This window comes from Agelaius tricolor, unplaced genomic scaffold, assembly GCF_023055355.1.
Source record: "Agelaius tricolor isolate 1412-34295 unplaced genomic scaffold, bAgeTri1.0.p SCAF_2, whole genome shotgun sequence".
NCBI lineage: Eukaryota > Metazoa > Chordata > Aves > Passeriformes > Icteridae > Agelaius > Agelaius tricolor.
In genome coordinates, this window is record NW_027269262.1 from 92,490,495 (window position 1) to 92,516,346 (window position 25,852).

Here is a 25,852-nt window from a genome sequence, read left to right on the forward strand (position 1 = left end):
GAAAGAAAAGAATCCTAAAGCAGCATCCTCGCCCCAAAACACACACTGGGGGCAAACTGACCCCAGTGGTCCCCCCCAACAAGTGCCACTGCCACGTGTCTCTCCCACCCTGAAACTCTGGTGCAGTTGAACATCTGTTCAGCTTTTTTCTTGTGGTTTCTCACAGTATTTTGAGCCAATTTAATACTTGTGGCAGGTGGCAAAGCCTGGGGGTGGGGGTGCAGAATGATGTGTTTTTTGGGGCAAACATGAGAAACAGCAGCACACTCCTGCGAAGGGCAGGGAGGAGCTGCCATGACCTCCCCTTTGAGGTACGGTTTGAGCCTGAACCTCTGTCCCACAAGACCTGAACTTTGCTATTTGCAATGTCCCTCCTCAGAGGGGGGATTCTGATGGGAAGTTGTCCCTACATTACCTGGTCAGGCCACCAGGAGCCCTGACCCAAGGCCACCAGAGCCCTGTCTGCGTCACTGGCGCCTCTTGCACAAGCCCCAGCCCGGACAGGCTGCGGTGGCTTTGATGGAAGTTTGCTGATGAAGGGGGCTCCGAGGGACTCAAATCTACCCAAAGGGTGGATTTTGACCTGCAGACAATGTTGAAATAGTGTTCTGTGACATGCTGGGCATGCAACACAGGACAGAACATGCTCTGCCTGTGATGTGTCCCATGGAAAGATCTCTGATGGCTTCAAGCTATGGTCAGGATTGTCCAGAGAAGCCAAGCTCTGGAGAAAGGCACCTCTTCCAAGTCAGTGGCACAAGGCTTAGATGGTGTTTGTGGGTCTCTGAGCTTCCTCCATCATCGAGACCCTGTGCTGCCTGGGGTTGTCCTCCCAAACCATCTTGCTGTTGCTCTGCACTTTTTGTTTTACACATTTCACCCCACGGAGACAGGGTCACACAGATCATAACAGGCTGCTGGGAGGTGGCAGCACCACCAGCCCTCTCCTGTGTGAAGGACATCAAAGCACTTCTGAAGGCAGCCACCAAGCCCATGGGGACAGTGCTGAAAGGAAACCCCCTGGGTTGTCTCCTTCTCATCCTCTCCAGCCACAGCTATTGTCACTTTAACAGCAGAAACTGTCTCTTAAAACAGCCCCTCCAGGGATGTCCCTTTTCCAGCAGGATGGGACAGAGATGCTCCATGTAGGTGAGAAATGTCCCCTCAGGAGTATCAACAATACAGAGAGGTCCTGCAGGAAACACAGTTGAGTGTCAGCCAGGGTAATTAAAAGCCATGGAGCAAGAGAAGGGAGATGGGAAAACAGGCTGCTCCTGGGCAGGATGTAGCCAAGTCTGGCAATGTTATCAAGACCCCACAACACATCATGCTCAGGTCCTGCAGAGATGTTTTTCCCTAAAACCCTCTTCCAGAAAACTCCTTAGCTCCAGCACAAAGCCACAGCAGAGCTCCATGGTTGCCACAGGACAAGTGCTCTGCAAAAGCAACACGTTGACAAAGCTCTAGGGACAAAGGTGGGTACTTCCAAGCTGCCAGTTTAGGATGCATGGCTACAGCATGCCTTGATCCTGTGCCCTCTCCTGTTCCCCTGCAGCCTCTCCTACCCTCCTGGGCCCAGCCATCCTCAGCAAGAGGGACAAAATCCCTTGGCCCTGCCACTCCTGATCAAAACCCCAAAGCTGTGCTAAGAGCTGCCCCCCACCCATGGGACCTCACAAAGCAAATGAAGGTGGTTTTCTTTCAAATAAAAGATCAAAGGGCATGAAATGCTGAAAGTCACAGCTGTTCTTGCTGGAGGGACAGCAATGTCTCCACTCTCTCTGCCAAGCCTGCCTGGTGTGTAAAGCACTGCCTCATGTCCTCAGCCTGATTTGCACCTTGTCTACATGGGAGATGGGGGACTAAACTGGAAGGAGGAGGAAGGAGGATCAAGCATCACTTGGAGGAAGGAGAATAAGGCAGTGGAGAGCTCAGGGTCTACAAATCAGAATAACAGAACTGTTGACAGAATTAAAAAATCATTCAGGTTGGAAAGGATCTCCATGCTCATCAAGTCCATCCTTCAACCAAGTACCATCCTGCCCCACCAAACCACATTCCTGACTACCATGTCTACCCATTTTTGAACACTTCAGGCATGTTTTCCATCAGTTCCCTGAGCAGTCCATTCCAATGCTGAGTCACTCCTTCAGTGAAGAAACTCTTCCTGATATCCAACCTGAACCTCCCTTGGTGCAACTTGAGGTCTTTTCCCAACTACAGAACTTCTGAAACCCAAAGCCCTTTGGAAATGCACCTTGCAGCTGGGCTCAGATGGGCATAAAAAGGTGAGGATTTGGCAGTGGCTCTTTCTCCAGCTCAGGAATTGGTGATCAGGGAGACCTCACTGCAGGCTTTCAATGTATTAAAGAGAGGTTGAAAAAAAAAAGATTCAAAAAGACTTTTACATGGGCCTGTAGTGATAATACAAAAAGCAACAGCTTTAAACTTAAGGAGGGCAGGTTCATATTGAACATAAGGAGGAAATTTGTTATGGTGGGAGTGGCGACACACTGAAACAGATTGTCCCCAGAAGATGGGGCTGCCCCATCCCTGGAAATGTTCAATGCCAGGCTGGATGAGGCCTTAAACAACCTGGTTGCAATGGAAGGTGTCACTGTCCATGGCAGCATGGTTGAAACCAGATAAAGTTTTATAAAGGTCCTTTCCATCCCAAACCACTGCATGATTCTCTGAGTGTCTGATGGCCAGAGTGGTTGGGTGTCACCATGACTCTTCCCCTGGGTTTTCCACATCAGCTCCTACCCAGCTTCCCACTTGCAACTTCATCACGTGGGGTTCAAACTGGATTCAAGTTTAACCAAGGCATAAAAAACCTTGCTGGAACAGGACACTCAGAATAAGGAAAATGGGATGAAAAATTGAAAAATCCTTTGGGGTGGAGCCCTACAATGCTGCAGCTTGGGACTTGGTGGTTTTGGACTGCAGAAATGGGCTCCTCAATTACCATCAAGCCTGTCCCTTTCTGGGCTGCACACCAGAAGCAGGGAGCAGCTGCTGCAGGCCCAGATGAGCAGATTTTAAATCACATCCTCACTTGTCACACAAGAGATGCTCTGGCATGCCAAGGCTGCTCCCAGCCACTGTTGGAGGCGAAACAGGCTAAAAAAAGATGGCAAACTATACAGATCCTGGCACTTCTTGAACTTAAATGAACTGTCTTTTGATACAGAAGATGAAGAGTCATCCAATCCTGTTCCTGTCATTCACAGGAAGGATTTCCAGTGGTGGCTTTGTAAAAGCCAGCAAACGCCCTGGTATTTCAGGAAGGGAAACTGCAATGATTTGCATGAGCAAAAAAGCTCATGTCAGAGCCACTGTGGGCTGATGATACTTGGTGCTCTTCCCATCCTGTCAGGGAAAGCAAGGAGAAGGTCATGCAGCACAGCCAGCTGGCTTTGATGGACTGCACCCAGGTGATTTTGGAGATCACTGAAGGAGAAGGACCACATTCTCAGGGGAATGGCAGGATGAGGAAGAAATCCATCCTGTCTAGAGAGGAAACACCACCTGAACACCATAACAAGAGGGAATGGTGCACCCAGGAAAAGCAAATCCAACAGTGGGATGTCATAACCTCAAAGCACCTTTCCAGACTGATACCACTCTTGGGACAACATGGAGGTGAAGTGGTCATCACCAAGTGTTTTTGGGGCTGGAGGAACCTGCAGTCAGCATCACTTCTCCCCAAAATCCCAAAAGGTTGGAAGGAGAGGGTCTGACTGTTCAGGAAGTACCCAGGAAAGCTTACTCACCAGCATGCCTTGCCTTTCATCTAGATTTTTGCATAAATCTGGTGCTGCCTTTAGGGAAATGCAAATTCCCTGGAGTAAGTGGAGCATTTGAAGGTGCTGGCTGCTCTGACGCGCCAGGCAAGGAAGCGACGCTTTTATCACCTGAAAACTAAATAAAGGCTGAGATGTGAAGCCTCCCCACCCTGCTAAGCAGGAAAACTTCCTCAGCTCCTAGGGCCGGATCCAGCAGGGATGGGACAGGCAGGATGCAGCGTTTCATCCGTGCTCTGCACATCCTCCCCAGCCCCAGGGGTGAGCTTTAATGGCCTGGAGACACGCAAGCTGCTCCAGCTCTGCTTGGCTTCCCGGCTCCGCTTGGCTCCCGGATGGTTTCTGAGGCATTTTGACACCCTGGCGTGGGTGGCATTTCCAAGCCACCCTTGCTGTGCTGGAGCAGGCTCTAATCGAGCTGAAAGCAAATGAGCTTCCCTGGGTAAAGGAAGCTGCAAGCTCAAATTCATCATTTATGATGAAGCTGACTGATGATAGTCAATGTTTCTGGGAATGCACACACACACACATGCTCTGCCTCTCAGCAGGGAAAAAGGGAAAGGAGGTGAATGAAAAAGCAACCCCAGTAAGCAGATGTCTGGGTTAAATACTGGCTTTGAAATCTGTCCAGAATGGTCCCTGTCCCTCTGCTCCCAGGGGCACATAAGAGGGTTTCAGCCTGGGGAGGAGGCAGACAGACATTCCCTGTTCTGTTGGCCATGAGTGTATCCTGGGAGGGTTTTTCTCCACCTCTTTTTCATGCTGCTTCCTAAAGAGCCAGGCTGCTGCAAACAAAAAACAAAACATTGAGGAATATCTATGGAGACTTTGCAGAACACCCAGTGCTGAGTTAAGGCTCAATTAATTCCCCCATTGTAAGATCCTTTGGTACAGAGAAAAAGCAAAATTAGGGCATTCCTATTAATATACCTGGTTCTATGCTAAAATCCATACTATTTCACTATCCTAGAAGAAAAACCCTACAGACACAGATGTGTACACAGTACTTCAGCAGCCAGCACAAAGGATGTTTTGCTGCTTCACAAATAATTTAAATTTGGAATTGCACATGACAACTAAGAGCAAAACAAGCCTGGTGTGGGCTGAACCACAGTGGGACAGAGGGAATGGAGAGGGACTGAAGATGTCCCTTCCAGCCACATGACATGGGGTTCATCTGCTCCAGTGAAAAATCAGCAGGTACTGGTTTGGCTCAGTTCTACCAGCACGAGGCTGTCTTGGCAAAGGCACCATGGAGTCAATCATGCCTTGGGGGAGTTAAAAAATAAATAAAAAAGTTTATTTTCAGCTTGATCCGTTCCCAGCCCATGTCTCTACAAACAGGCAGCTGTACTGGCAGGGCACTGTGGGCAGCACTGGGACAGGCAGCCAAGGGTTGCTAAATGAGCTCTGTAATTCAATGCTGAGCCATGGGGTGAAACTCTGTCGTGTGTTCCCATAGGGGAATTTCCCTGGCATTTTCTTTTATCAGCTGGTCAATAAAACATCCCCATCCTGTTTCCAGATCTCCTGTAAGTGTCATTCGTCACACAGATGGAGCACATCCTCTCTGCTGTCATTAGCACGTCCTGGTCTGGCATTTACTAGAAACAGAGGGACTTCCCTCAAGCTCCACCACATAGTGGTACCTGAAAGGTTGTGGGGACCTCAGCAAGAGACCTCCCTGCAAGGTTTGGAAATTCCAACCAACCTGTCCCATGTGGCTGGACCCACAGCCTCCCTGTCTGAGCCTCACAAGCTGGCAGGACTGTGGTGATCTGCATCTGGCTGGGTGCACCCATGGAGCCATCACCCAACTCAAGCACAGAGGAACTCCTGCCCCAAATCTGCTCCCAGGAGACTGGCACAGTGTAAGAAGAGGAGCCTTTAGTTAATACTAAGGATCAACTCTGAGCTCACCCACTTCTCCAGCAAAACTGCAGGCAGGAGCATCATTGTGGCATCGCTGCCTCCAAAGCTGGTGACAACACCTCCAACTCCTCACCAGGAGCACATCCCAGCCACCCTTCCAGCTTGCAGCCACAGCACCCAGGATGAGGAACATTCACAGCATGCAGGACCAGTAGTGCATCCCTCTGATGCCAGGGCATTGATAAAACCCAGGTCTTCAACCTGTCCCCTTCAATAAAACAACAGCTCCATGAAATTCTCCCCTAACTTTAGCAGATACCAATTTTAGCCCAGCTGCCTGCATGACGCCTCTGCTGCATTTTTATGCCTAGCTTCAGGCAATATTCTGATTTTTGTAATGCCTGAAGACAGTTGTGGGGAATACACAGCCATTTTTAAAGCAACGGCAAAAATAAATCGGTGTTTTAAAGGGAAACAGAGTGGGGGGAAAATAGCCTTGTTCTGAAAAAAAATAAAACTACTAAGATTTGCTGACAAAAAACACCAACATGTGAGACACTCCTATTCTGATCCCCATCTCTGAGCCATGAAATCACAAAGCTGGACCATGGGCTGCCCCACTTGTCCACACCTCACTGCCACTCCGTGCTTGTTATCTTGGGGGAATGGAGTGAGGTTACATGGCTGTCCTGTGCAAAAGCTTTTTACACATTTGTTGTCATTCAGATGAGTTTAAAATCGGATTTGTTTTTTTTTTTCAACTTTCATTTTTGGAAGTGATTTATCATGCCTCTGCATTTTAGCAGAGAGCATTAAATGGATGGAGGATGCTCAAGAGCAACTCTGGGATATACAGAAGGTATTTCCATGTCACATTAACCCAGCCTTGTACAAGATGAGAATTTGAGACAAACTTTGTCTCCAAATCATGCCTTTCTCAATGAGTTCATTTTCAGGAAGCTGTCCCATCCACTAACCTCAAAAAATGTCTCTGGCTCGCATCCATTAAACCAGATAAATGAGAGTTTGTAAGTTCATAACTTGAACTGAAGTCAGAAAGTTTTGTCTTTCGTTTTCTGGAGCTGATTCACGGCCAGCCTGACCCGAAATGTGGGCTTGCTTCAAGTTTTTTGTCATTTCAGGGTTCATTTGCAGTTTAAAGTGATGCTCTTTTCCTGCCTGAAGTCTCCTGTGCTCTCATCCCAGCTCAGTGCTGGCACAGCTTCTCTCTGCACTCCCCAAAGCCTGTGTGGACACACTTTTCGAACTTGATCAAGTGAAATGCCACTGGATTTGCTTCGTTGCCAGAAGTTCAGAGGGATGTCAGACAGGAGAGAGCACCACCTTGAACTTATTTTTATCTCTAGAAAGACATTTGAGCTTTTCCAAATCGAGCTTTTCCTCTCTCTTCTACACCAGTGCAAGAATTGTGAGCTCCCTTATTTCACTGAACCCAGCTGTATTTCTGGTCTGCAGAGTCAACAAGAGGAGCAGCCAGCTTTCTGGCTTCCTTGGAAACTCTGCAGTCCAAGAAAATCAGACGAAACATTTGAATGTGCTCAAGCTTGTTCGTCAACAGTCTGATTTCTGAGGGACCTGACCCCGCGCCCAGGCCGGACGACGCTGCACCGACAGCAAGATTTTTGGGTCCTGTGTGGAATACTCCTGCAACAGCCCTGCTGCCAAGTCTTGCAAAAGTTCCCAGGCTGAGGAGCTGGGCTTGAGGAACATCCACTGCAGGGTTCATGTGAGTTGCTGAAACATCTCAGCTCACGGGGAAGGGTCAGAAGTAGGGAAGGACGTGCATTGTGTTGACTACAACTCAATAAAAGCAACAAAATGCCTACAGAGGATTGTGACATCTCATATTGACTGTCACAGGAGGGCTGAGGTTGGAAGGGACCACCTCCAACCTCCCCAAGGGGCGAAGCATTGCTATGGGCATCTCCCCCCTAATGCCTTGGCACCCTCATGGACATCCTGAAGATCAGATGGTCACTGCAGTCACACATTACCACCATGCCTGGATTGATGGATGAGATCCTGATCCTGGCCACTTGAACTGTGCTCCTCTGAGGAGATGGAGCATCTAAAGCAGACTTCTAGAGTTAAAGGATATAATTTCCTCCCTTTGCCCTGCCCAAGGTCACTGAAGGACATGGACCTGCATGGAGACACAGATCTCCCTTCCCAAATGCCCTCTCTCAGCTCCAAAGAGCACCAAACTCTTTCACTAGGGTCCTTCAGAGACAGGAGATGCACCCTCAACCCCAAAATGTGGTGATCGCTCTGGATCCTCCCAAGAGGCTCATCCACAAGGCCCACCTGAGGTGCAGTGCCTGATCATGGCCCAGGATGAGGCATCTGGCTGAGCCTGCAAGGTGGAAAGTTCAAGTGGCTGTTGTTTATTTGGCTTTGCAGAGAGCAGTCGCCCAGGCTGAACGTGGGCCAAGCACCTTCCCATGGCAGGAAATGCTGCTGGAGTCTTTAAATAACCACCAGTGGTCAGGGCTTTGGTTTACAGCTGCTCTGGATGGAAACCATCCCTCACTCTGTGTCTGCTCCAGCTCTCTCCTGGGCGTAAATGTCAACACTTCTCTCATTACCTCCTAGGTCCTCATGTCCATGTCCACCAGCCCCACGTGGAAGCTTGATAGAAGCAGGAAAAGTTCTCCAAGCACAGGCATAAAAATACATGTGGGCTTCTCATCCTCAGTGAAAGATGCATTTTATGTCCTACGGTCAAAGCTTCCCTTTGCTTTTGTATAAATTTGTAGCTCCCTGGGGCTCTGCTCACCCTCCCATCCTGCTTTAAGGTCCACACACATCTCCTCACACTCCAACACTGAACCGCACCACCATAAGTGCTCCTCACCTTCCTGCAGCTGGACTGGTGTGTTACCAATTCAAATGATTAAAATCAAGAATAAAATCCTTCCTCCAGGGCAAGTAGAAAATGCCAAGATCTCTCCACAAAGGCTTTTCTCAAGTATTTCCCTGGGGTACTTGAAATCAGAAATCTTGCCAAGAACCTGGGTAGAATGGGTCACCCAGCAAATCCTGCTTTACTGATGGAAAGTTCCCAAAAGCTGGTTCACTGGGAAGCCTGGCTACTTGGGGATTTTGGCTTGCCAAGACTCTGGGGAACATAAATGTTGGGTTTTTTTTTTTTTTCTTTTTTTACCTATAGCTGTTGTTAACATACTAACCTAAAATGATGGCTGGTGAGAGGAAGCTCTGTAAATAAGCAAAATAACATTTTACAGTTGGAAAACAAGACCTTGTCCTGACCTCCTCTCTTGGGCAGATTCACTGGCGCACAGCAAACCAGTATTTTATTTTAAACTCTGCTTGTAAAAAGTTAAAAAAAGCTGCTTCCTTGACACTTAAGTCAGGTAAGGACACAGCAGGCCAATCTGCCATATAAATAAGCCTGCTCTTGTATACACATGTGTTTTAAAATAAGCTTATGAAATGTAAACACATGGGCTTTAACAAAAAATAATTCAGCCTCACTGAAACCATTTAAGTGGGACTGAGCCAGGCTTCAGAGATCTGCACAGGGCATGCTAACTTTGATCCAAAAACCCCTTAGAGACAAATAGAACACTTTCATAAACATGCAAAAGGGAGCAAAATTCAGTATTTTTCTGAAGGATCATCCCTAGAGCTGCATTTCTGTCTTGGTTATAGGAAGAAGAGATTGGGGGAGGGGGGGAAAGAGTTTCTTCCAACCCATGTGAGCACGTTCCACACTGCTCACCTTCTTTGTGCCACTGAGATGGGCAATTTTTCTATTTATCCCTGGCCTGTGCACTCCAGGAGAGGAGCCAACCACCAAGAAACTTAGGTTTTAAAAATAAAACACAGCCTTGGCTTCAGAGAGGCAGGTACAGGGGGGAAAAACTACTTTTAACTCTCATTCTGCAAGAGGGGGAAGCTGGGACCCCTCTGAGTGGTGCTTGTCTGAGTTTAGAAGATTTATTTGGAGTCAGTGGAGACATCTGACTGGTGGTTAATCCTGGTGCTGGGCACTGGGGCTGGGGAAGTGGACATCAAAGCATTCCTGCATCTGCTGGGGAAATGGGAGAGGCGGCAGACAGAGCCCTGCCTCCTCCCTGCACGGCTGCTGGGGCTACAGGCAGCACAGACCTGAGCCTGGGGCTTTCCAGGACCCAGAAAAGCTGTCTAGATGTCTGAGCAACCCCCTGAGGATGGATCTCCCCACTTGATTTGCTGGGGAGATTTCCATCCTGCTGCAAACACAAACATGAGGAGATGCTCCAGCCCTCTGATCATTTTTGTGGTCTCCTCTGGTGCCTCTCTGACAGGTCCATGTATTTCTTGTGCTGAGGACCCCAGACCTGGGCACAGTTCTGCAGGTGGGTCTCACAAGGGCACATTCTGTGATTCTGTGAAGATGAGTTCCCAGCAAGCTCACAAGATCTAGGTGTCCCTAGATCCACCCATCCTGGGATCCATGGTGGAAGCTTTTCCTACCACTGACAGAAGATAGTTCAAACCTCTCGTGAGCTGGTTCGGCAGCAACCCAAGAGTTAGCATCTGGTCTGGAGATGAAGAGCACATTAAGGATTTAGCAGGACCTGACAGCTCATAAAGGGCAGCTATGGTAACTTTGTCAAAGGCTGGCATTCAGGACTTCTCCATCCAAGGAGCCAAACAGCCTCAGGCAAGCTGTCTCGGGGGAGTTCTGGGTACACTGCACAGAATCTCCAACCTTATTAAAGCTCCAAAGACCACAGAATGCAGCTCCTGACCTTCCCCAGAGCAGAAAACGACAAAACGTTTCCTGTTATTTATAGCAGCTGGAGAGCCTGATGGGAAAACCCCACTTGTGAAACGTGGGCTGCTTGCCATGGCTGCTCTCAGGGAACGGTCAGGCTGCTCTGAACTCCAGCCTGGATGGACCATTTCATCCCTGGGGCCACTTCAGCCTGGGCAAGAAAACGTCCAGAGGCTGCACAAGAAGAACACGCAAAAGGATCTTGCTCCAGTTGCCTCTTCCAGGTCATGTTTGCATGGCCCAACTTGAATTAGACACGGCTGAGCATCCCAGAGAGGTGGCTTCATCTGTGGGCTACAGGCACATGGCCAGCTTTGAGGAGCACAGGTAAACTGTATGAAGCTCCACCTGGATGTAGCTGACCTCACCTAGGAGGCAACTGTCAGCTTTTTAGGGAAACTGAGGAGGTGGGCCCCTTTGCCCACCTCCACTAGGTGCCACCCCCTCCTCAAAGCACGGCAGGACAGGCACAGGCATGTTTATCTGCTGGCAGTTGGATTTCCACCACTCTGGCACGCATGGAAGGTGCTTTCCAGCATGTTCAGTCGCACAGGTGCAGGAAACCTCTCAGCCCAAGGTGAGCTCTTCCTGCACTGGGATGGGCTTTGCTGCTGGGAGCCTCCCAGCACTGGCCCTGCTGGAGAGGAGCATTTGCTGTCATGCTGTCGAGGAGGATTCCCAAAGCTTCTGTCTTGGGCCAGTGCCAGTGCGGGTGTTCTGCTCGCTCCCAGGCTGAGGGAAGCAAGCTGTTCCTCACACAGGGTTATGGGATGCTGTGAAGGAACTCGCCAGCCATGAGGAGCACCAGCTCTGGAGCTGCCAGGATGGTGGCTGAAAGGCTGTGGTGGCATCCAGGGACATGCACTGACCACTGCCCTGCCACAGTCAAAAATAAGCCACCGGGCTGAGGGTAGGGTGACAGTGAGTGTCATCAGGGTCAATGCAGCAGTGAACTGCTGCTGGGATTTAGGAGCACACTGGGAACAGCACAGGTCACACTCTGGAACTTCACCTTCATCATGAAGCTTCTGCTCCTGTCTAGGTAATGATGCTTTGTATAAGATTCAGCTTGAGAGCAGAAATCTAAATTTAGGGATGGAGGAGCCTCATTAGAGTCATCACAAAAATCACAGAATGGTTTGGGTTGGAAAGAACTTCAAAAGTTGTCTAGCTCAACAGTATTTACTCCTGCAATGAGCAAGGAAACCTTCCAGCAGATCAAGAGACCATTTCAGTCACCTGGACCCAGGCTTCTTGACAGGCTCCTCCTGTCCTCCTCTGCTACAGCTCTACTCTTAGTGCATCTGTGTGGCCCCACGGCCAGTGTGGAAGACTGAGATCCTGACACATCTTATCCTCAACAACAAAACCCCAAACCAGAGCCATGGCCAAGGCCTAGGTGCATCTCCAAAGAGCCCAGACAGATCTTCTCCCAGGGAGATCTCAGCCCTTGTGATGGACAAGTTCCTTCTAAATATCCCCAGGCAGTTTGCCTGCAAGTCCAATTAATAACTATATTTTGTCAACAAAGTTGGGTCAGCAGCAATTCATAGACTTCACGCTGGTTAACCTTTTCCCACCAAACAAGCCCAGGGATATTTTGACTCTCTGCCCTCAAGAAGTTTATTTGTGTAGGATCCATCCACTTACCAGCTTCCGGCAATGAAAAAACACACAAGGAGCGTAACTGCTTTCTAATAGTTGGGGAAAGATTTGATGGATGTGGCCAAGGCTCCCTGGCACTGGCACTAGAAAAGCAGAACACTTGCCAAAGCCACCTGAGAGAGTCCAAGAGGCTTGTAATTAGCTCAGGAGAGAAATCAGAATGAGTGCAACAGCCCAACCATCGCCCCCAGACACAACAGTATCTTCTGTGGAGAACCTGGAGGTGTTTTACTTGCTGGAGGCAAATGTGTGGTCTGGGATTGTGGAATATTGAAAGAAGACTCAACAGAGAAGAAACATCAGAGAAAGCCATCCCTGCTTTCAGCCTTGTCCATATGCCATCACCCAGGAGCAGATGACTCAACACCAAACCAGTTCAAGATTCCCCACTGCTTTTCACTGCCCAGGACCACATCTCATCATCGGATGCTCACTGGATTTTGAAGCAAAAGCAGAAGAGAGAGATCAAGGAAAAAGGCTAACTTAGCCTTGGCCTGGTGAGGATTTTACACCTCTCAGAAGAAGGACCAAGGGGAAAGATTTCTCACCTTCCTCCTGAGATGTGTGGGCTGCATCTCTCAGCCCAGATCACAGACTGCTGCAGCTCACAGGGTGTTTCAGCTCCAGGTAGACCAGAAACCTTCACTGTGATTCAAAAGGATTGGCCAAAAGGGATTCAACTTGAGACTCCCTCACTGCCTGGGCTCTCGTGGCAAATGATTAACAGATGCTGCACTGGCTGGGGAGCTCTTCACCCAGACAGAACAGCATCTGGCAGGCCCATTACTGCCTTGTGTGGCGGGTGTGCCCTAGAGAGCCTGGAGATTTATTGCCCAGATATAAAGTGACTGAGCTCTGTCCCAGGAGCACCACGAGGGAAAAGCAGAATTTCTTCATAAAAGAGCCTGCTTATCACAATTTCAATTATTTGCACATGAAGGGGAGGCCAGGAGGGCAAAGGCACCCCAGGGTGATGTGGGGAGGTGACACAGTGCTGGCTCCAGTGGGTGCTGCCAGCTGGAGGAGGGTGTCTGGTTCAGTGAAGGAATGGCCATCCCAGAAAGGGGTAGGGAAAGCTGTGCCTTTTAACAGCAGTTGGGATATTTTCTTCAGCACATTCCTCTCCCTCCAGTAATCTTGTGGGAGCCTGGAAAGACGGGTTGTGAAATGCAATTTCTCCCTGCTGGCAGCTCTGTGGGGATGCCAGGAGCCAGAACAGCCTTGCACAGAGGCAGGACCAGTGTCCATCATGCTGCAAACATGAGACACTGATAATTAAACTGGGAGGTGAGGAAAAAGCCTTTCCCATCATACAGCTCCTCCCTGGCCTGGCTTGCCCCTGCATCAGGATGGACTCAAGAGTGTCTCAGACGAGGTGAAAGGATACAGGGCGTGCTCATAGTGATGCAATATTTACCTCTTGAGATCTGGGTGAGGTCACGCATTTGCATCACTTTGGGCTGTATTTGCTTATGGATAGAGAGCAAAACCCTTCAGGTTTCAGAGTAAATCCCAGTTTGGAGCAGTAACTGGGAGAAGAGTACAGTGTGGGACCCACTGGCTGCTGGGTGACTACTCCAGGCCACATGGGTCCTTATGTGGTGTCTGAAATCTCAGTCCACCCCATGGATGGGCAGAACATTGGGCTGTATCTGGCAGCAGTTTGAGAGGACACTGGTCACAGCCACGTGCTGGGCTGAGCTGTGCACGCTGTGGTGTGTCTGTATGACGTGCCTTCATTCACCTCTGCTTTCAATTAAAGCCACTAATGATTTTAGCAAGAAAAGAATGAACCAAGTGCATCCCTGGCAGGCTCGCTAACGCTGGCCAGATGTGCTGGTGCCACAGTGGTTGCAAGTGTGCAGGTGGCTTTGCAGGGGGAAAGTAAAAAAAAAAAATTAAAAAAAGTAAAAAGAAAAAAAAAGTTATGGGTCACTGCCATCAAACCAAATCTTCCAGACTCAGAAAAACTGAATGGAGCCGGTCCTGGATGCTTTGCGGTCTGGGCTTGGGTGAGGCCCCAGGGCTGTAATGGTTTTATTTAGGGCATGCAATAACCTTTGGCTCCTATTGTATTTGGGTCTGCCAGAAAGGCAGTTGGTCTGGCTGGATTAAAGCTGGTGGCAATTACATGCCAATGCCTCCTCTGTAGCAAGGAAGGGCGAAACCTAAAAAGAAAAAACCGTCATCCCCCTATTTGCCACTTCATGTGGGGACACCCCTTAACCTCCCACGAGCAGAAATACAGCTCATACTCAGCATTAATGCTTTGAAAAGTTATTGGCAGCACAGTCCAAAAAGGAGGAGAGATGTGGGAATGCTCCTGGTGTCAAAATGCATTTTGTAAGCAACCAGATTCATCCCCTGAAGGACACCCTCTGCCTCGCCCAGCCACCAACCCACCCAGCAGCCTTCCAGCCTTCCCTGCTTCCCCCAGTGAATGTGCCAAATACGAACCAGATGCTCCAAAATGCCTGCTTGAAGACATTCCCTTTCATCTGGTAATTGCTGCTTCCGAGGGAAAAGATTTTAAGTGGTCCTCAAATCCTCTTAAGTGACCCAGACACCTATTTTTGTCCCTTTTGGGCTTCTGAGCATCTTTGGCTCTGGCATCTGAGGCACCCTGCTTCTCCTCATCCCCTCTTCCCGGCAGCTGATGGCCAGTCCCAGCCTCCTTGGCCGCATTTGCACCCTTAGGACTGGTTTATTGCCATCCACTTGACATCAGCCACATGCAATCCAATCCCACTCCATGGGTTGCCAGGATGCCACTGAGATGGGCACCACTGCTCCCCCAGCATCAGATGGGCATGGTGCAGGAAAGTCAGGCTGTGGGGTGAAAAAATGAGGTGCAGAAGGCAAAACTAAGATGCTATTTGCAATAAGGGCAGTGATAACAGCTCCATCTAAAACTGCAGCAGAAGAAAATCCACACCCCCCCAAATCTGACCTACACAAGCCTAAACTTAAATGAGGTACATCTGCATTGAGGATTTTCTCTTGTCCTCTTCAGTCACTGCATTTCTAGCTTTGACAAATAAACAGCCAGTCCTCAAACCTCAGGCTCTTTATTGCTTGTGGTTCCTTCCCCTTTGTTTCTAAGAAATTAATAACAGGAGGAGAAGGTTGCAAAACACACGCTGACCTCTCCTTTAAATACAGTGAGAAATGAAATAAATAGGGAAAGAGGAACAAGGAAGATCCACTGCAGGCAGAAAATGCCCAGCTGTACCCACTCTGAGTGCTGGAGGCTGTGGATGCTGATTTAGGCAGCAAGAAAATGCAATGCACAAAGCAAACCCAGCGATGAGTGCAGGGTGTGATGCACTCCTGTGCTGGAGCTGCAGCTGTGAAGGAGCCCACAGGCTGCTCAGAAAAGATTCAGGAGGGGAAGTTAATGCCCACCATGATGTGCTAACATGATGGCCTGGAGGAGAGGAGCTGGGGGTCAAAAATCACTTAATGTGGAAAGATGCGATGGGGTCTGCTGGTTTCCTCCTGGTATCCGCTGCTGATGCTCAGTGCCCCATCAGCATCACTCTCCCTGACAGTGGAGATGAGCTTTAGTGGGAATTGTGTTACACCAGCCCAGCAGCTTCACTGGAAATCAGGAGATGAGAATAATCCTGCTAATAAACGGCAGAGGCCAGCTCCTCCTCAATGATGCCAATTTCCGTGTGGTTTAACGAGGGCACAGAATGATGGAAGGACACTGCAGGGGAACATGAAATCCTGCCTCAAACAGAGACATGCTGGTGCAGTTTAGATTGGAGAGAAGGAAAAAAAAAAAAAGGTTCAGGTTCATAACTAAAGGGAAACTTGGAGGAAATAAGGAGCTGGTGAGTGATGGCACCTGGAGCATCCTTCCTTCCATCAAAGGTACAAGTTCTATCCGCCAAGGTGAAGGCAGAGGTCTAAATTGGGATGGATTAGCCAGCATCTCAGCATCACCAGGAATAAGCACAGAGATCCCAAAGAAAGCACATAAAAGGCAAAGAAAAGCCACGGCAAAGATGCAGCAGTGAAAAGTATGGTGAAAAATTATCATCCTGGGGGGAAAGCAAACACCTTGCAGCTCTTTCCATATCATCCTGCATAGTCCTACAGCTCCAAAAGGGGCCAGTGGTAAGGAGCCACGTGTGTATTTTGACCTGATGAACTTTCACATTTTAAATCCACTTCAGCCTTTGAGCAAAGTGCCTGGCACAGCTGTGCTTGGGAAATGTCAGCTTCACAGCAGCAGGGCTGAGATTGGCAAGGCCAGGAACATGAGCCCTGGCACTACCAGAAAGGAGAGGGAAAGGTGCTCCTGAAGGCTGCACCAGGAAAAAAAAAAGCTCATCTTCTGCCAAAATGGTGTTTGCATTGCAAAAGAGAAGTGTGCTCATGAAATTAGATAATGGTTTCAAATCAGAGAGCCTTTGTCAGTGGAGAGGATGGTTGGAGTTGTCCTTCTGCAGGCTGGGACCATCCCCCGTGAGGATGTCAAGAGGCAGCATGGTGGATTTTCCTTTTCAATGGGTGAGCTGCAAATCAAGTTGCTGGGGCTGTCTCCACTGCAGGAATGAGGAAGCCCAGATGCCCTCACACCCCTCCCAGCCGTGCTCCACCAGGAGCTCTGGGGTTATTTAGATTGGCAGACCCAGAGCACTTGGCAAAGCCTGCCAGAGGATAAATACCAGAGCAGGGAAAGGAGCCATCCAAGCTAAAAGCCAGTGTGGGTACAAGAAGAACAAGGCCAAATGGGTACGAGTCATCCACAAATAAATTTAAGCTGGAAATGAGAGCAGTTTGTGTCTGTGTGAGCAGCAAGGCTCTGGCAACAGCTTTCCCAGAGGACTTGCCAGGGTCAAACAGCTCATTAGTTTTAAGAAGGAAGCTGGCAGGGGGTTTGTGTCATGGCTGCTTGAAACAGCAGGGGGGGACCAGCCAAAAACTGGTGGTGGCCCTGGAGCTGCTGCCTTCAGCAGGACATGGGTCTGCAGCCACAGCCCACATCCCACCTGTGCTGGTGGGATACGGAGGGATGCGAGCGCATCCGCTCGCTCTCGGAGAGGAAAATAAAAATGCACAGCTCCGTTTTTCCAGCTGACAGGAGCTTAAACACCGGCTGGGAATTGGGCTCAGGGCCCTGTGTGAAATTCAGCTTGGCTTGTCTTGAGACAGCAGCTCTACTCCCCAAGCACCCTACGAGCATTTCGGTAATAGCAGGGAGAATCAGACCTACTTGTCAAGCGTGTTGCTATTTGTGCAAACGCTCTGTACCAGAGGGAAGCTTGAAGAACAAGTCCCCTTTTTATAGTGCGTTGGATGCTGGCAGTGAGCCTGCAAATTAGAAGGAATTCAGAGAGGAGCAATAACAACAACAACAAAAAAGCCTAAGGGGCTGGAGGGATTAGTTTGGGAGGAGAAAAAAAAAAAAAAAAGGAGCTAAGTGTGTGGTCCAGTGGATGTGACTTTGGACTGGGACAGCACTGGGTTGTGCCCCATCCACAGCAAATCTCCCTGTGCTATGTGCAGGTTTCCCTGTCCTTAAGAGGCAAGATGTGTTCTCTGCCACCTCAGGAGACAACTCTGTCATGCCCACACAGAAAAAAAAAATTATTTAAAAACTATATATATGATATAAAGTTCAGTAAGAAGCTGCCAGATTAAAGGTCAGCCCTGAACGAAGTCAGTTTGAGCTGGAAGCAACTTAGCCATGCAATGAAGAGTGTGTGGGGGAGAACTCCCTACTGCAATGTTTTTTTTTTAGGGTGGTTATACCCCAAATTACCTCAGTTCACCTCCAAACCTACGGAACTGTGCAGAGAAGTGCAGCATCCCCATCTGGATGTAGTCTTGCTATCAGCATCCTTATTTTCTGGGGCACTGAGAGGGGCAAGAGTGACCTGGATCATGGGTTTAATCATCAGCCTTCAGCCTGACTGCATTTGCACTGGTGCCAGGGCCCTGGAGAGGGGACTTGGGCAAGAGCCCAGAACTGTCTCTGCAGGGAAAAGCTTGGCTGTCCCCAGCTCGGGGTACTCAGCCTCATGGGGACATTCCTGCGACCAAGAAGTTGCACCAGTCTGGATGCAGCAACACATCACCCTGGGGAGCACCAGCACAGGGACATCCAGAGCCTTTCAGGGATGAGACCAACTTTGCAGTTTGTTGACCAAACCTCCCCCTTTTAGTGTCTGTCACACAAGCACAGATGAAGCTGTAATTTGCCACGACGGGATGTAGGAGAGGAGGGGACACAGAGGATGAGACAAGGCTTCCCTTAAATGCCCCCTAACGCCACCTTAAAAAATAATGAACAGGGGGCAATGGAGGTTACTAGTTTGGTATGAGAATTTTCATGAGCATGAGAAAAAGAAAGACCACATTGCTCCAAAGCTTTTTTTTTTTTTTAAGCAAGCTTCAGGGGCTCTGGGAGAGCAAAAGTTTGCTGCAAAGTTTGTTTTCTGTTGTGCCCACGTTACCAAGCAGGGCTGACTGTGGAATGTGCGGCCAGGGGCACCCGGCTGTGCTGCACCCCTGGGTAAGGCTGGTGGCCAGGTAGGATGGCACAGCGAGGGTCACTGAGCCTTGGGCATTGCCTCCAGCCCACGACATTGCCCAGCCACCCATCTTCCCAGTTTAGCACAACTCTGCTTCCAGCAGTGCCCCATTTCCAACAGTTGTGCTGCACATGCAGCTAATAAATAAACATCATATAGACATCAAAAAAGTGTTTTTTAGATGTTGGGATAATCAGGGCAATCCCCGGCGTGCCAGGGTGCAGTGCGGTAGCCGGCAGCTCCCAAACCCTTCTCTGGAAAAGTTCAAACCCTCAAATACTTGGAATTACTCTTTGAGGGAATTTATTTTAAAGCCGCTTTAACGGCAGCTGGGAATTACCAGGGAGGCACTTTGCTCTGCTATTTCCCAGCTGCTGACCCCATTCACATGAAGGGGGCCCCAGGCAGCCGCCCAGCTGGGACGCTTGGGGACATGTGCCGAGCCAGCACTGCCTGGAGTTGCACCCAAAATTCCCCTTGTCCCAGCTCGCAGCAAAAGCACAGAAAGGGGCTGCTGTGTGTGGCAGCAGTGAGAAAAATTAACTCCCACACCCAGCAGTGAGGGTGTGAGCTGTGATGTGGTAGGGTTATCTTTTAAGCCCCTGTTCCCATGGGGGCTAAAAATTGCACCCAACCATGTTGCTTCCTCCCCAGAGCAAAAGTAGAACTGGGAGGCTGCGAGCCTCCCAAAAAGTAAATCAATGTCCAACGTGTTGGTGGCATGCTGTTTTTTAAGGAACATTTTAGTCTTAAAAAGAAAAGGGTTACTGAGCAAAATCAGTGACAGCAAGTCAGCAGCTAAATGTCATCAGGACTGCGAGTGACAGGTCCTGATGGAAGGTTGGAAAATGCCACCACCAGAGCTGTGGTTGCTCCTCCTGCAAACCTTCCATGTCCCCATTTCCCTGAGAGGGTTACAGAGCCCTTCTTCCCTCCACACCTACATAGGGACACCATGGCCATCCCACCTGACCCAAGCCCTGGGGATGAGCTGGGAACCTTGGAATAGGTGCAGGTGGCTGGGTTGGGTCTGGTGGCAGACAGAAGCAACTCCAAGCCCAACAGCTGTCAGATGTGAACCCACCTGCAGCCACCAAGACACTGAAGTGAAGGGGCCCCAAAGCCACAGGCAAGGGTTGGCCTGATAGGCATCAGCCCCCTGCAGCACTCGTGGCTTTCTTCTCCCTGCTGTCACGCTTGAAAAACATTTGTGGAAAAACACAGCAGAATGAAGAGGGTTTGAGTGGCAAGCTGGAGAAGGAGCTGGGGGAAGAAAACAACTTGGCAAGAAAGGAGGAGCTGAAGGACACAAGTGTTCCCATTTTGGTTCCCAACTCCCTAGGGTGCCGCTTGGAGCGTTTATTGACCAACTCGCCTGCCCTCGATGAGCTGGCCTTGCAAAGTGTGGCAGGAGGGAGGCTATTCCTGGTCAAGGCATGTACAGCAGCAGCATTTTCTTAACTCTATAATCAACCAGTGACACACAAAACACGCAAACACACAGTCAAGGATTTTCCTGGAGAGGGCTCTGGCTCTGCAGCTACTGCACCTGCAGCTTCACCACAAAAAGCCATCAGGTGCTCTCATGAAATGCTTCAGTGGTCCCCAAAAAAGAAGAAAAAAAGAGCTAAGTCCAGCCAGGCAGACACAATCTGCTTAAAAAAATCAAGGTGCACCCTTGACTCCAGCAGTGCAGCAGATAGAGAGGACAGAGTTGCCTCTCTCAGTATTAGAAGGAAAATAATCATTGTCACAATAATAAAAAAAAAAAAGAGATGCAGCCAGGTCAGGTTCATTAAGGGTGAAAGGCAATGGTTTGACTCCAAAGCCAGCTGTTCTCCCCAGCATTGATACGATCTTCCCAGCACAAGTCTACGCAGGAACTCGTCATCCCCCCGTTCCTTGCAACACGATAGCACAGCACAGCACATCGCCCCCAGCTCCCAAGTTAAACATCTTATTAACTGCAGTGACGTAAAAGAGGAAATCTCCGAGAACTATCACAGAGATGAGAGGGAACACATTTACCATCAATAGGCAATGATACCGCTGCAGAGAGATCTGCACATAAAGCAGCACCCAGCCCCTCCTTCCCCTCCCTCCTCTAATCACTCCATGTCATGGGAAACTAAACCTGACATCCAAACAGCCCCGATACGAGACGCTTGCTGTAAAAATATTTTTAAGATTGAAAAACAACAAAAAAACTTGCCTTCCAGGAAACCATTTGGATACAAACCCTGCGCAGCTGCAGCCACCCTCGGTGTCGTATTCATCCCTCCTGCTTCGGCTTAGAAAACAGGCAGGGTGGGGAAGGGGAAAGGAAATAAAAAAAAAACGGGGAAAAGAAGAAGCGATATTGCAGCTGATGAGCTGCGAGAGGCTGTTGGCAAAGTGGTCCAGCAATCATCTGAAATTCAGACGTCACGTGTGGGTTCTGTCTGCAGCTCCCGCGCAGCCCAGGCTCAGCACTTCGCCCAAGTGCACACGCAGCAATTCCCCGTGCCGAGCTCTCCCGCCCCACTCCCACACGCTTCCCAGCCCGTGCCCCATCCCAACCATACCCAGCAGGTTTTGGCACTGCAAGGTGACCCAGCTGCTCTGGCCACAAAAGTGGATTTCTGCCATGCAAGCGCAGGGCACGCTGAAAAGCATCACTAAGCTGCAAAACCACCCTCCCTTGCAGCTTCTCCACCTAAATCCCAGCCCTGCAGGCAGTGCTGTCTTCTCTACCAGGATGTGTCAGTGGCCACCACCCCACTACATCATCTGGGGCTGGTGGGGGGTCCCACTGGCCTGGAGGAGTGCCCAGAACATGCTGTACCTGCTCCCGAGGCCAGCCTGTCCCTGGGCAACCCCGGGCATGTCCAAAACCAGCCCCTGAGCTCCCTGAGCTGCTGTGCTTGCATCAGAGAGCAGTGGGTGAGCCCAGACTCCTCTGGGGTGAGGTGGCAGCCAGCCTCTTTCTTTCTTTTTCTTCCCTTTAATTTTCATCTGGGACATTGCTTTAGAGCCAAGGGATGCTTCAGGCTCCATCCTGCACTTCCCCATAGTGCAGCAGCTCCTGGGAATGCACCAGGACCAAGCAATGACCAAAGGTCCCTCTCCAAAAAGCCATGACATGGATGCAGAGATCCAGCCCCACCACCCCATCCCCAAAAATCTTCAGGACAACCAAAATGATTTTTTTTTCTCTGCTTGCACCCATTCTTCACACAAATTAGCAAGAGGAATCAGGAGACTGAATGTTCCACACCGCCTCGGCTTCACCGCCCGGCTGGAGATGCATCGCATGGCACTAAAGTCAGGCAGATACAGTGGGACTAAAAAAAGAGCATGGTTGCTTTTTTTTTTCTTTTAAAGCCGGATTGCCTTTCACGGTGACTATATTTATAGGTAGAGCTGTTGAAATTTTAAGGGCTCCTTGCCACAGGAATCCGGTCGCGTCTCGTGTTCACAAAGTGGCGTAACTTGGCAAAAATGAACATTTAATAGGCCAATGGGTGCTGCTTCCCTTCCTTAATTTTGGGTTAAATCAGAAAGGGAAAAGGACAAGATGTAAAATTAGCCACGCACACTGCTGCCATGTGCCACAGTCTGTATTTTCCAGATTAGGAGCGTAACGAACACGGGACTTCACACCCTCCCCTAGACCGGCACTTTCCTTTTCTGTCAATGACCAAAAAAACCCAGCTTTCGCGGGTGTTTATTTTTGCTTTCGGTTTGGCTACCCATGGAACACACAAAGCCTCCTCTGCACTTGGTTTTATGGTTGAAAAACCCCGTCAGGGTTCAGCTGCAGAGTGGTAAAACTCGCTCTCCCCGTCCAAAGCTGCCCGGGAACACCACCCGCCAACTCGCCGCAGCACACGATGCCCAGAAACCAAGCAGTCTCAGCCCAAAAGTTGGCAGTTTTCTTACACAACAGCATGCTATGCTGTTAAACCCCTTTTTTATTTTAATTTATGCCATAAAAGCGTGTTACACCCTGTCCAAAGACGCTACCACCCCACTGAGCACGTCTGGATGCTAAACTTTGATTCCTGATGACAATGTGTGTATATTTAAGACAAAACCCAAACCATAATTAAAGTTATTGATAGGAGACGATGTTTACTGTTTGCTATTTTAACATCAAGTGCTGTTGGATTTCAAGCCACTGATTTCCATGGCTTGCAGGGGATGATGAAGCTGGAAACACGCCCTGATGTTGGGGTTTTTGATGTCTCTCTGGGCACTTCTGCTGTCAAATCAAAGAAACTCACTTAACAGGCCAATCCCAGTGGATGTTTCTCACCCAGGATTGCCTTGACTGGAAGCTGAGTGATTTTTGAGCCATCAAAGCACACATAAAAATAAAAGAGCTGTAACAAAAGCTTTTTGCTTCTGCAAGCAGCCATCTCCCTAAGCAGACCCAACAGGGCGAAGGCTCACAGCACACACCTTTGACACAAGTTAACCAAAGTTAAAGTTTTAATATTCCCAGAAGGAACAAATTTCAGGTTGGAGCACTTATCAAAGATAAAAAGTCTCTTCACTTGCCCAACAGGCAAATTTGGTGGCAACTGAGATCCCCAGAAAGTGGCTGTGTCAGGGACCATGCTGCATCAGCCCCTGCCAGCTGGGCACTCAACTCTGAAGCCAAGTGACAACACCCTGTTAAGCCCCTGGATGTGTATAAATATTGGTGCAGAACATTGCTGAGCTCACAAGACCCTCAGCTTTAAATCCACCTGCAGCATTTTTAATATAAGCTATTAGCAACGATGTGATTAAAAAAATCAGCGATCCTTGTAACAGTGGAATTTAAATCCAGCTCACAACCTGGTAGGGAGATTCATGACATTTCGTATACAAAGAAGCCACTAGCCCCATTTATCCACTCTTTTTCTACTGCTGCCAATAAATATACGACTTCATTAAGGTTCAGTCTTCTTGCTGATCCTCCTTTGGCCAGAAGGATGCACATAAACCCAACCCAACAGCTCCAGACACTCAGTTGCCCTGCTTACACATTTCAGTTCCTTTGAGCAGAAAGATGAAGCTGTAACCAAATGAACCAGAGAAATTGGCAGCAGCACAAACTTGACAGATTCCAGATAATTGCTTGGATTAGTAATTCCAGTGGCACGCAAAAATCCACTTTACCTACGGCAGAGAAAGGCACGGCATGGGATGTTCTCCAGCTATGTGACCTGCCTGCCCAGGGAATGGGAGCCACTGGCATTCCCAAGCTCCCATGCCATAGCAAGGCCAGGAATGGCTTGTCAGCCTAACGAGACACGTTAAAATACATAATCACTGAATCATCCAGGCTGGAAAAGACCTCCAAGATCACCAAGCGCCACCATCAATGCACCACCACCACGCTCACCACCGAGTGCCATAGCCACGCGTTTTCTGAACACCCCCGGGGATGGTGATTCCACCACTTCCCTCGACAGCCTGCTCTAAACACGAGCCAGGAGAGGCCACCCCCGCCGCAGCTACCGATGCACGGCAGCCCCATCCGTTTGACGGAAACATCCTCAGGGATGGCGAGACCGGGCAGCCGGGAACACGGCGCTTCCCCCCTCGGGCCCCTTATGACACCGATCGCTGCGTCCGGCCCCAGACGGGGGTGGAGAGGCCCCGCGGAGCCCTGACGGTGCCCACGCTGCATCCCACCCACGGAGATGGGCTCTGCCGGGATGCTCTGTGGCCGCACACGGGGTGGGGGACTGCGGCACCGCGCCTGGGCTCCCAGCGGGGAGGGAGCAGCGAGCGGGACCCCCGCACACCGGGGCTGTGGCTCCCCTCCCTTCATTTTGGGTTCAATCTGAAGGTGCCGTAGCCTCGCTGGGGGCCGGGGGGGCACGCACGCTGCTGCCCCCCACCAAAGCCCCAGGATGTCTGCGGCGGAGCCATCGCCCTGCTCCGATGGGGGACATGGCACGGCGCAACCTCCTCCGCACGCCGCGGTGGCCCCGCAGCCGGCGGCGCACGGACCCCTCCCGCCCGCATTGTTGAGCGGGCGGACCCACGTGCGGCCACCGCCGCCGCCGCTTCCCCTCGCCCGCCCGCCTCCGCGCCCCCGCACTGACCTGCCCGCCGGCTCCGCTCGGCTCCTCTGGGCTGCGCTCGCCCCGCGCCCGGCTCCGCTCGCCGCCCGGCCGGCCCCGCTCGCCGCCCCCCGCCCGCACATGCAGCCACCGCCGCCGCCGCCCCGAGCGCACCCGCGCACCCGGCCCCGCCCCCGCGCGCGCCACCGCCGCGTCACGTGGTACCCGCAGGAGCCAATGGGGAGGGAACGGACGGCGGAGAGGGCGTGGTCTAGTGAGAGTGTGGGCGGGGCTGGAGAAGGGGCGGGACCTGTGGAAGTGGGCGGGGTCAAGGGGTGAGGGGAGCGTGAGGGAAGGGAAAAGGGAAAAGGGAAAAGAGAAAAGGAAAAGGGAAAGAAATGGAACCGGAGGCGCTGGAGCAGGTCTGCTGTGGAAACAGGCTGAGAGAGCTGGGGTTGGTCAGCCTGGAGAAGAGAAGGCTCCAGAGAGAACTTAGAGCCCCTTACGATGCCTAAAGGGTCTCCAAGAGAGCTGGAGAGTGACTTTGGACAAAGGGCTGGAGTGACAGGAGAAGCAAGAATTGCCTTAAAATGCAGAGGGCAGGTTTAGACGAGATATTAGGAAAAAACTCTTCCCTGTGAGAGTAGTGAGGCACTAGCACAGGCTGCCCAAAGAAGCTGTGGATGCCTCATCCCTGGAAGTGTTCAAAACCAGGCTGGATGGGGCAACCTGGGATAGTGGAAGTTGTTCCTGCCCATGGGAGAGTGTTGGAACTGGATGAGCTTTGAGGTCGCTTCCAACCCAAAATATTCTGTGATTCTGGGATTCTAAGAAGAAGAAAATGAAGATGATGAGGAGGAAGAGGAGGAGGAAGAAGAGGAAAAAGAAAGAAAATGGTGATGACAAGGAGAAAGAGGAGGAGGAAAAGAATAAATATGAAGGAAGAAGAGGAAGAAAGAAGGTAAATGTAAAAAAAAGTGATGAGAAAGATGAAGAGGAGAAAGAAGAAGAAGAAGGAAGAGGAAGAAGAAAGAGGAAGGAGAAGAAGAAGGATAAGGAGAAAGAAAAAACAAAGATGACAAAAAGGAAGCTGAGGAAGACAAAAAAGAGCCTGGG

The 25,852-nt window shown here is 50.1% G+C and overlaps 1 protein-coding gene across 3 annotated transcripts in view; it reads right to left on the reverse strand.

The window, feature by feature from the left end:
• PTP4A3 (protein tyrosine phosphatase 4A3) overlaps positions 1-24,937 on the reverse strand; it is a 42,088-nt gene extending 17,151 nt beyond the window's left edge. The window contains exon 1 of one of the 3 annotated variants that reach the window (XM_071421891.1): positions 24,779-24,937. The gene's annotated coding sequence lies outside the window, so the exon portion shown is untranslated. Of the gene's footprint in view, positions 1-20,907; positions 21,093-24,778 lie in introns of those variants that run through there. The other 2 variants (XM_071421893.1, XM_071421892.1) reach the window with 2 other exon arrangements.
• Between the last annotated feature and the right edge of the window lie 915 nt (positions 24,938-25,852).